The following is an 11,455-nucleotide window of genomic DNA, read 5'->3' on the forward strand; positions in this document are numbered from 1 at the left end:
TGTACTGTTCTAACCATAAGGGGCTGATCCACAGTTCCATTCACTTGACTGGAGTACCATACTTTTCCAAGTAGAGACAAGCGCTACAACCTAAACCTTTAACCTTTTGCTGACCGCGTCACGCCGATGGGCGTGGCCGCGGCGGCAGCCCCAGGACCGCCTAACGCCAATTGGCGTAAAGTCCTGGGGCTCTGTTTAGCAGGAGATCGCACGCAGGCTGCGCGCGCATCTCCTGCTTGGTGGGCGGAGCTGAGCTCCGCCTTCAGTCTCGGAAGACTGTTACACGGCGAAAGTGCCATCAGCAGCAGCGCTGTACTGGGGACAGCCGTGTGACACGGCTGTCCCCCTAGGGGAGAAGAGAGCGATCGGCTCTCACAGGCAGAAGCCTATGACAGCCGATCGCCATGATTGGCCGGCTGGGGGGAGGGAGGGGATTTAGTTAAAAAAATAAAAAAAAATAGTAAAAAATATTTAAAAAGACACAAATAAATATTTATTTAAAAAAAAATAAACACAGGGGGGACGATCAGGCCCCACCAACATAGATCTCTGTTGGTGGGGAGAAAAGGGGGGGGATCACTTGTGTGCAGAGTTGTACGGCCCTGCAGCTTGTCCTTAAAGCTGCAGTGGCCAATTAAACAAAAAATTGCCTGGTCACTTGGGGGGTTTAACACCATGGTCCTCAAGAGGTTAAAAATAGTACCAACACACAGGTCCTAAGTTGGAGCTGTTCCTTCAATATTCAGTCTTCAACACTTTTCAGAGAAGGTAGGGCATACACAACCATTCAAAGTGAATGAACACCAATATTAGCATATGAATGAGTCCCAATCCAAGTAACAGTCCTCCTGTGGTTTAACAGCTTTTATGGTCTTCCAAACAACTGCTTTTCTCAAAACTGATTCCACCACCACACCTCCAGGAAACAAGCACACACACAGACACATAGCAGCTGCCTGCAGCACACACTCTGACTGTCACACAAATGACATCAAGCTAATCAATGATTTAACAATAGTGTAGTGATAGTGAAGGGGTTAATCACTGAACAGCTTTCAGTTTATCACTGCTAGGCCAGCAGCACTTCAGCACACACTCTGACTGTCATACAATGACATCAATCAAGCTAATTAATGATTTAACAATAGTGTAGTGATAGTAGTGAAGGGGTTAATCACTGAACAGCTTATCACTGTTTACAGCCCTTGCTACTAGGCCCAGCAGCACTGGAGCACACACTCTGACTGTCACACTATGACATCAATCAAGCTAATTAACGATTTAACAATAGTGTAGTGATAGTAAAGGGGTTAATCACTGAACAGCTTTAGGTTTATAGCTGTGTACAGCCCTTCCTATGCCACCAGCACTGGAGCATATGTCTCATCATGGCAGCCCTCCTTATAATACAGGGGGGCTGGCCAGTGTTCATTTCTGTGATTGGGTGCCAGGGTTTAGGCTGAGAGCCCTCTAATTGGCTCAATAAGGTCAGGTGGGGCTGGCCAGGGTTCCCCTCTGTGATTGATTGCTAGGGCTTCTGCTGGGAGCCCTCTGATTGGCTCCAGGACGACATCTCCTTAGCTCAGGGCAGGGCCGAGACAGAGGCAAGAGAGGCTCCAGCCTCTGGGCGCAGTGTAGGGGGGGGGGGGGGGCACAACTCGCTCAGCTATTATTCCTCTATTGTGTTTGAAGCAGAGAGAAATCAGAAAAGGGGATCCATGGCAGTGACTGCACGCCAGATAACTAGAGATTAAGGTGTTGGGGGCCCTGGAGTGCCTCTAAGTCTAATAGCAATCAGTGTGTGATGGCTGGGGTGGGAGGGATCAAGGGGCGCACTTTGGTGTCTCAGCCTTGGGTACTGGAGGACCTTGTCCCAGCTCTGCCTTAGTTACAGTATTTCAGATTCGGATATCTGCAATATCCACGGATATCCACATTATGCGGCCAAATATCCGCATATAGCTATCCGGATTTGGGCCCAGGTATCCGGAATCCGAATCTGGTCAGATAGCGTAAAAAACTTTGAATATCCGGAATCCGGATGAGCAGCCCTGGTTCTGGGCATGCATTCTTGCAAAATGATGCTCATGTATGACTGGTAGTTGTCAAGACTGCATAACACTGTCCCGTTCTCGGCTGCTGTGCCCACCTGGGCAGGAGTCACAAACGGGGGACAGGGCAGAGCAATGAAGAGAAGCCCATCCAAAGCAGAGAACAGGTAAGTAGCAAACATCCTGTCAAGGCCTTCTTCGGATGTTCTGTTGTAATTATGGCATCTGAATGTCATTTTTTTTTATATTTGCTAAAAAATCTATGTATCTTTTTCGAATGTTGAATCTACCTATAGCTGTGTGCTCTAACATATTGTCAGTATACAGGAACAAAGTCTGAAGAAGGCTTATTAGCAGAAACACAGAAGGGGGAAAGAGGCACCCAAGGTGTAATAAATTTTAGTTAAAAACAGATAAAAAAAGAAAAGAGATGAGGTGGCTTACCTCAAAGAAGACAAATTCATATGATATGGAAATAAACCGAGGTGTAAAAAAAATATAAGTAGCAAGCAAATGTATATATATATATATATACTAGCCGACCCGCGGCGTAGCATACGCCGCATAAGAGGGTAGAGGGCAGGAAAGGGGTATTGGGCACAGCAGCGGGGAGGGGGGGTTGGACCCTCCCTCAACTGGGTCCCCCATGTGTGCACTACCTCCAGCTTAAGCTCAGCAGGAACCCCCCCCCCCCCTCACCCGGGAACCCCATGCGCGCTTCCCCTCCTGCTTAAGCACAGTAGCAGCCGCCACTATTAGTAAGAGGCAGTGGGCAGGGATGACTCACCTCTTCCATGTTCCATCGTGCATTCCACTGTCGTCACTTCCTGCAATGCCGCACACTGTATTGGTGTAATTTGCCTTTTTAACCTGCCTGGCGTTCTATTAAGATCGCCAGGCAGGCTGCGGGAGGGTTTTTTTTTAATAAAAAAAAAACTATTTCATGCAGCCAACTGAAAGTTGGCTGCATGAAAGCCCACTAGAGGGCGCTCCGGAGGCGATCTTCCGATCGCCTCCGGCGCCCAGAATAAACAAGGAAGGCCGCAATGAGCGGCCTTCCTTGTTTTGCTTATATCGTCGCCATAGCGACGAGCGGAGTGACGTCATCGACGTCAGCCGACGTCGTGACGTCAGCCGCCTCCGATCCAGCCCTTAGCGCTGGCCGGAACTTTTTGTTCCGGCTGCGCAGGGCTCAGGCGGCTAGGGGGGCCCTCTTTCGCCGCTGCTCGCGGCGAATCGCCGCAGAGCGGCGGCGATCAGGCAGCACACGCGGCTGGCAGAGTGCCGGCTGCGTGTGCTGCTTTTTATTTCAGCCAAATCGGCCCAGCAGGGCCTGAGCGGCAGCCTCCGGCGGTACTGGACGAGCTGTGCTCGTCCAGACCGCCCAGCAGGTTAAAACAGAAGGAAATCTGCAATAATTCAGCTATAAGTGAACATTTGTGGTTACCCACAATGCACTGCTACTAAATATGCAAATTACCCCTTTCCCGCCTTGGTAAGCCAAGCAAGCATCCAGAGCCACAGGTCTATAGCAAGCATACAGCTTTAAATTTTACACAGTCATATCAAACCCACATATAGACAGCCTGTTTCAGACTTTTGGTCCTCATCAGTACATGGCAGGTATTGCTACGGCTGTATGAGATAGGGCTTGAACCAGTACAACAGAGTAACCAAGCAGCTCAGGGTGACCCAAACCACTCGGAATGTATAGGGGGATAAAAGGGACCAAAAAGACCTCCTACTAAAAAAAGCAAAGCTTGGTGTAATTTGCCTTCCTAAAACAGAAGGAAATATGCAATAACTCATCTATAAGTGAACATTTGTGGTTACCCACAATGCACTGCTACTAAATATGCAAATAATTACTTTTCACCCTTAGTAAGCCAAGCAAGCATCCAGAACCACTGGTGTATAGCAAACCTATAGCTTTAAATTTTACACAGCCATATCAAACCCACATGTGACAGTCTGTTTCAGACTTTTGGTCTTCATCTGTACATGGCAAGGATTGATATGGCTGTATGAGATAGAGCTTGGACCAGTACAACAGAGTAACCAAGCAGCTCAGGGTGACCCAAACCACTTGGAATGTATAGGGGGATAAAAGGGACCCAAAAGACCTCCTACTAAAAAAAGCAAAGCTTGGTGTAATTTGCCTTCCTAAAACAGAAGATAATATGCAATAATTCAGCTATAAGTGAACATTTGTGGTTACCCACAATGCACTGCTACTAAATATGCAAATAAATCATTTTCACCCTTAGTAAGCTAAGCAAGCATCCAGAACCACTGGTTATAGCAAGCCTATAGCTTTTAATGTTTGACTTTTGGTGCGCATCAGTACATAGCAGGGATTGATAAGGCTGTATGAGATAGGGCTTGGACCAGTACAACAGAGTAACCAAGCAGCTCAGGGTGACCAAAACTACTAAGAATGTATAGGAGGATAAAAGAGACCAAAAAGCCCTCCTACTAAAAAAAGCAAAGCTTGGTGTAATTTGCCTTCTTAAAACAGAAGCAAATCTGCAATAATTCAGCTATAAGTGAACATTTGTGGTTACCCACAATGCACTGCTACTGAATATGCAAATTATCCCTCTTTGCCCTTGGTTTGATATGACACTACTTCTTCTTCTTGCTTGGACCAGCCCCTTCTTCTTGCTTCGACCAGGCCTGGGGGCAGGGCGCTACTTCTTCTTGCTTGAAGGTTGAGGCACTTACTCTATTATATATATAGATATATATACACTCCGAAGGGTGAAAACAACGCGTCTTGCAGGTGTGGCCCCGCTTCATCAGGCAATGGGGATGGAGCATACAGCAACAAGTATCTATGACTCAGCCTAGCGCCTCTGACATTTTTGTGAGTATAACTTTACACACTTGCCTTTCATTACCCACATCAATCCAGTACATACTGCACTATATTGGGCTCTCGGCGTTCTCTCTCGTTTTCTCATTGAAAATTCACATGATAAATCATGAATGTTTAATATGCACTGGCAATGGTTTTTTCGTGGGTATATGTTCACTTCCTCAAGCCAAATTAAGTGCCAAAGGGTGCTGTGAGCCAAAAAAGAAAGGTGCCTCAGTTTTTGCTCACAGCACCCTTTGGCACTTTATTCCGCCTCAAGAAGTTGGCACAGACCCACAGAAAAGCGTTGCCAGTGCATATTAAAAATTCATGATTTATTGTATGATTTTTTCTTCTTTGAGGTAAGCCACCCCATCTCTTTTTTATCTCTTTTTAACTAAGTTTTATCACATCTTGTGTGTTTATTTCACCTTTTGTGTTCTCCACCCGCTTTTGATAGGGAGATCCATTTGACTCGTTGTGGCTAAGCCACTTCCTTGACCATTTAATTATTTTGTACCAAGAGCGTCAACCAGTATGGATACCCGAGTGGAGTCAGGTTTATTCATCTCCACCTGTCTGCGGTGGTTGGTTGCTCGTCTGAAATTGTGACTACCACAATTTCACAACCATTACCTATCACCAATTTTTGTGACATACTGCTCCATTGGGGCTGCCGTTGTCTCTGTGCTTTTTCTTTTCAGGGTGCTTTTTGATCACCCTCCTCTACTTATTAGCAAAGCTTGGTGTATTTGCCTTCTTAAAACAGAAGGAAATCTGCAATCATTCAGCTATAAGTGAACATTTGTGGTTACCCACAATGCACTACTACTGAATATGCAAATTATCCCTTTTTGCCCTTGGCAAGCCAAGCAAGCATCCAGAACCGCTGGTGTATAGCAAGCCTATAGCTTCAAATTTTACACAGCCATATCAAACCCACATGTAGACAGCCTGTTTTGGACTTTTGGTCCTCATCAGTACATGGCAGGGATTGATAAGGCTGTATGAGATACACCAGCGGTTCTGGATGCTTGCTTGGCTTACCAAGGACGAAAAGGGATAATTTGCATATTCAGTAGTAGTGCATTGTGGGTAACCACAAATGTTTTGTTCACTTATAGCTGAATTATTGCAGATTTCCTGCTGTTTTAAGAAGGAAAATACACCAAGCTTTGCTTTTTTTAGTAGGAGGGCTTTTTGGTCCCTTTTATCCCCCTATACATTCCTAGTAGTTGTGGTCACCCTGAGCTGCTTGGTTACTCTGTTGTACTGGTTCAAGCCCTATCTCATACAGCCTTATCAATCCCTGCCATGTACTGATGAGGACCAAAAGTCTGAAACAGGCTGTCTACATGTGGGTTTGGTATGGCTGTGTAAAATTTAAAGCTATAGGCTTGCTATACACCAGTGTTTCTGGATGCTTGCTCGGCTTACCAAGGGCGAAAAGGGATAATTTGCCTATTCAGTAGTAGTGCATTGTGGGTAACCACAAATGTTCACTTATAGCTGAATTATTGCAGATTTCCTTCTATTTTAAGAAGGCAAATACACCAAGCTTTGCTTTTTTTAGTAGGAGGACTTTTTGGTCCCTTTTATCCCCCTATACTTCCTAATAGTTTGGATCACCCTGAGCTGCTTGGTTACTCTGTTCTACTTATTAGCAGAAAGCTTACTCTTTCTTTTAAGTCTTTTAAGTGTTAATGGTATCGTCCTGATTCAAAACTTTCTGCTTCTGCCGATAGCTAAGACAGTACAATGCTCTACTGCTAGAGGAAAGTAGAAGGACCCCAAACTGCACAGGCTGGCATAGATGTAATGTCAGCTAAGGTGTTAAACAGTGACAGTTTAGCACTGAAAGGGAAGCAAATAGCACTTTTTTTCCTGTCTTTTATCCTGTTTTTTAATAGCTGAAGGATCTGAAAGACAGACCTTAAAATAAGCAAGGAAAGAGTTAAGCAGAGATCACTGCTGGCTAGCAAGAAAAAACAAAAAAGAAAACATTCATAAATGTAAGTTTAGATAAGAAAGTAATTAACAGCACTGGGATCAGCCTGACAGCTGTAGGAGATGGGGAGTGGAAGCTAGAAGAGCTTGAAGAGTGGAAACTAGAAGAGCTGTTCTATCTGTGAATGCATTAAAACATACCCAAACTTAGTTCTTCTCTCTGCTCCGTTCTGTAAACTCCTGATATTTCTCTCAGCAGATTGTACAGAGGACTGGATTATCAGGTGCTAGCAGATGCTGGCTGTCATAACATACCAGCAGGGGCGTAGCAATAGGGGTTGCAGAGGTTGCGACCGCATCAGGGCCCTTGGGCCAGAGGGGCCCGAAGGACCCTCCCTCCACTACAGTATTAGCTCTCTATTGATCCTGTGCTCATAATAATAACTTTTATAGGTACTTTTAATTGTGGTAATCATTAGCAAACTGTTTCCCATCCCCTTCTTGTACCTCTGACACTGTAGTTTCCATTTGCAGGTTTTGGTGCGCCATATCAATTGTTATGTATAGAGTGGTTGGGGGGGCCCATTGCAAAACTTGCATCGGGGCCCACAGCTCCTTAGCTACGCCACTGCATACCAGGAAGTGAGAGAGATGCAGAGATTGGGAAACTCTGTAATTCAGGCATAGAGCAGCGCAGGACACTGCGCTTTGACATATGATCCTTCACATCTCACGCCAGATCAAAGGAGCACCCGGTACGTGAAAGCAGTGCACATGTTGATTTCTTAACCCATGCAGCTTGGTGCATCAACCCTCATGTCACATGTTGCCTCGGGTACACTTTTAAGGACTACTGTAGGGGTGTCAGGGGAAAATGAGTTGAACTTACCCAGGGCTTCTAGTGGTCCCCCACAGACATCCTGTGCTGGCGCAGCCACTCACCGATGCTCCGGGCCCCGCCTCCAGTTCATTTCTGGAATTTCCGACTTTGAAGTAGGAAAACCACTGTACCTGCATGTCTGTGTCCTCGCTCCCGCTGATGTCACCAAAAGTGTACTGCGCAGGCACAGACCATACTGGGCCTGCGTAATACACTCCTGGTGAAGTCAGCGGGAGGGAGGGCGCGGCTGTGCAGGCACAGTGGTTTTCCGAATTTAAAGTCGGAAATTCCAGAAGTGAACTGGAGGTGGGGCCCGGAGCATCGGTGAGTGGCTGCGCGGGCTCAGGGTGTCTGCTAGGGACCATTAGAAGCCCCGGGTAAGTTCAACTCATTTTCCCCCGACCCCCCATACAGTAGTTCTTTAAGGCATATTTTGAGGATGACCAATTAACCCATTTAACCACTTGAGGACCCACCCTTTACCCCCCCTTAAGGACCAGCGCTGTTTGATGGGATCTGTGCTGGGTGGGCTCTGCAGCCCCCAGCACAGATCAGAGGGCACGCAGAGCGATCAGATCGCCCCCCTTTTTTCCCCCCTATGGGGATGATGTGCAGGGGGGGTCTGATCGCTCCTGCTGGTGGCATGTTGCGGGGTGGGGGGCACCTCAAAGCCCCCCTCCGCGGCGACATTCCCTCCCCCTCCCTCTCCTACCTGCCCCCCCAGTGATCCGGGCTGCACAGGACGCTATCCGTCCTGTGCAGCCAGTGACAGGACGTCCTCTGTCACATGGCGGCGATCCCCGGCCGCTGATTGGCCGGGGATCGCCTATCTGCCTTACGGCGCTGCTGCGCAGCAGCGCCGTTCAATGTAAACAAAGCGGATTATTTCCGCTTGTGTTTACATTTAGCCTGCGAGCCGCCATCGGCGGCCCGCAGGCTATTCACGGAGCCCCCCGCCGTGATTTGACAGGAAGCAGCCGCTCGCGCGAGCGGCTGCTTCCTAATTAATCAGCCTGCAGCTGGCGACGCAGTACTGCGTCGCTGGTCCTGCAGCTGCCACTTTGCCGACGCACGGTATAAGCGTGCGGTCGGCAAGTGGTTAAAGCAGGGGTCCCCAACCTTTTCCGGCCCGGGGACCACTTACTGACCAAATTTTTCTCCGAGGCCCGGCGGGGGGAGGGGGGGGGGGTTATTGCGCGCGCGACCTAGTGGACAGTGTCGTGCGCAGCGGGTTACGGGGGGGAGGGGCTGGGGTGCGGCGGCATAGCTAGCATAGTTGCCTCAGTATAGGGAGTTTAGTTGCCCCAGTATGGCTAGTATAGTTACCCCAGTGTAGCTAGTATAGTGCCCCAGTATAGCTAGTATTGTGACCAGTATAGCTAGTATAGTCCCAGTATGGGTCGGTAGTGCCCTAGTATAGCGCCCAGTATAGCTAATATAGTGTCCAGTATGGGTAGGTAGTGCCCCAGTATAGCTAGTAAAGTGCCCAGTAAGGCTAGTAAAGTGCCCAGCATGGCTAGGCTAGTATAGTTACCCCAGTATAGCTAGTATAGTGCCCCAGTATGGCTAGTAAAGTGCCCAGCATAGCTAGTATGGTTACCCCAGTATGGCTAGTATAGTGCCCCAGCATGGCTAGTATAGTGCCCCAGCATGGCTAGTATAGTGCCCAGCATGGCTAGTACAGTGCCCAGCTATAGCTAGTATAGTGCCCAGCATGGCTAGTATAGTGTCCCAGCATGGCTAGTATAGTGCCCCAGCATGGCTTGTATAGTGCCCCAGCATGGCTAGTATAGTGCCCCAGCATGGCTAGTATAGTGCCCAGCATGGCTAGTATAGTGCCCAGCATGGCTAGTATAGTGCCCCAGCATGGCTAGTATAGTGCCCCAGCATGGCTAGTACAGTGCCCAGCTATAGCTAGTATAGTGCCCAGCATGGCTAGTATAGTGTCCCATATAGGGCCAAGATGACAGACCCGCCGCGGCCCAGCTGGAAACTGCCAACGGAACGGCAGTGGGCCGCGGCCTGGTGGTTGGGGACCCCTGATTTAAAGGACAACTGTAACAAGAGGGATATGGAGGCTGCCATATTTATTTCATTTTAATCCTCTGCCTCTAATACTTATAGCCATAGACCCTGAATAAGCAGGCAGGAGATCAGGTGTTTCTATTATTGTCAAATCTGACAAGATAAGCTGCATGCTTTTTTTCTGGTGTAATCCAGACATTACTGCAGTGCAGCCAAATAGATCAGTAGGGCTGCCAGGCAACTTCATATTCTTCTCACTTGAGTTGTCCTTTAAAGAGAGCCTGAGGTGGGCTCATAAGATTAAAAAAAAATTAGGCTACCTGATCCGGGGGGCTGAGCGGAATTAGGTAGCCGCCGAAAAAAAGCCACACTGGCCCACTTTCACTTTCGTGACCTCTGGATTATGATGCTGGAAAGAGAGATTGATTCTCCCAGCATGCAGGGAGGCGGGAGGAGCGGTAGGGGGCCTGGAAACCCTGCAGGAGCGCCCCTGGTGGCCGTTTTGAACAGGAAAACCCTCTCCTGTGGAGATGATGCACTCTGTACAGCACAGCCCATACGGTAATTGAATGCTCAGACCATGGTTTCTGGATGAACCCGTCATAGTAAAGGGTCAGCAATGGCTGATCTCTGTCCCCCGCTGTTGACATTCATCAAGCAGCTGAAATAAACAGTTCTTCTGCTTCTTTGGAAATACCAAACATTTACTTTGTACTGATTAACCTGGACAGCTGGAAGAGTGCCAATAATTGCTTTGCTAGACCATGACCCTGTACTTGCCCTCGGTCAACACACAAAGAGCTTGGTAAGCAGAATTACTGGAAATTTGGAAATATTCAATACATCTACTACAGAATTATGTTCAAAGATGAGCAAGGCATTATTTCCCCCAGACTTCTTGTATGTCATTAAATATATGGTCAATTATTACATTTACTAACTACAGATGGATAGTGCCTCTCATTTGTAGCTCCTTCTATTCCCCCACATTGTTCAGTTATGACTGCACATCCCACTTCTCTGTCTTTTTATCTCACTGGACTTTTGCCCATCAAGAGGAGGGTGAGCAGAGCATATAAAAATGTCCGAACGATAAGCACAGGAACACTTCTTCCCTGACAGGTAAGATCTCTACTTCACCTATTATCATAATTATCTCATGTTTGATACTAGAATACAAAATATTTTTGGACACTATGCATAGATGTCAAACTTTTCATAGAGTGCTTTATGTGTTTAGCTTCATGAGGACCACAGGTTTATACCCCCCTAGTGACCAAGCGATTTTTTGCATTTCAGCACTTCGCCACTTTAACAGTTTATTGCTCGGCCTACAACTTACCACCCAAATGAATTTTACCTCCTTTTCTTCCCATAAATATAGCAGTGTTTTTGTGGTACCTGATTGCTGCTGTGATTTTTAGAGTTAAATGTCCCCCCCTCCTCCCACATTGGCTCTAGATTGCGATCCATACACTAAGCTCCACTCTCACAGGCATCATCCTATGGGAGGGATTAGAATGTGAGCCAATCAGAGGGACTGCTAAGTAACAGGGCTGTCCCCTGTACAGTGCTGCGCTAGACCAGTGATGAGAACAATGCTCTCAGTTGTCGCTTGGCCTAAGCGATCCACCAGGCAGATTGTTGGCCAAGCAGCCACGGCGGAGGGAGGGGGGATTGTTGTGCTGCCATCAA

Source organism: Hyperolius riggenbachi, chromosome 6, assembly GCF_040937935.1.
Source record: "Hyperolius riggenbachi isolate aHypRig1 chromosome 6, aHypRig1.pri, whole genome shotgun sequence".
Classification (NCBI taxonomy): domain Eukaryota; kingdom Metazoa; phylum Chordata; class Amphibia; order Anura; family Hyperoliidae; genus Hyperolius; species Hyperolius riggenbachi.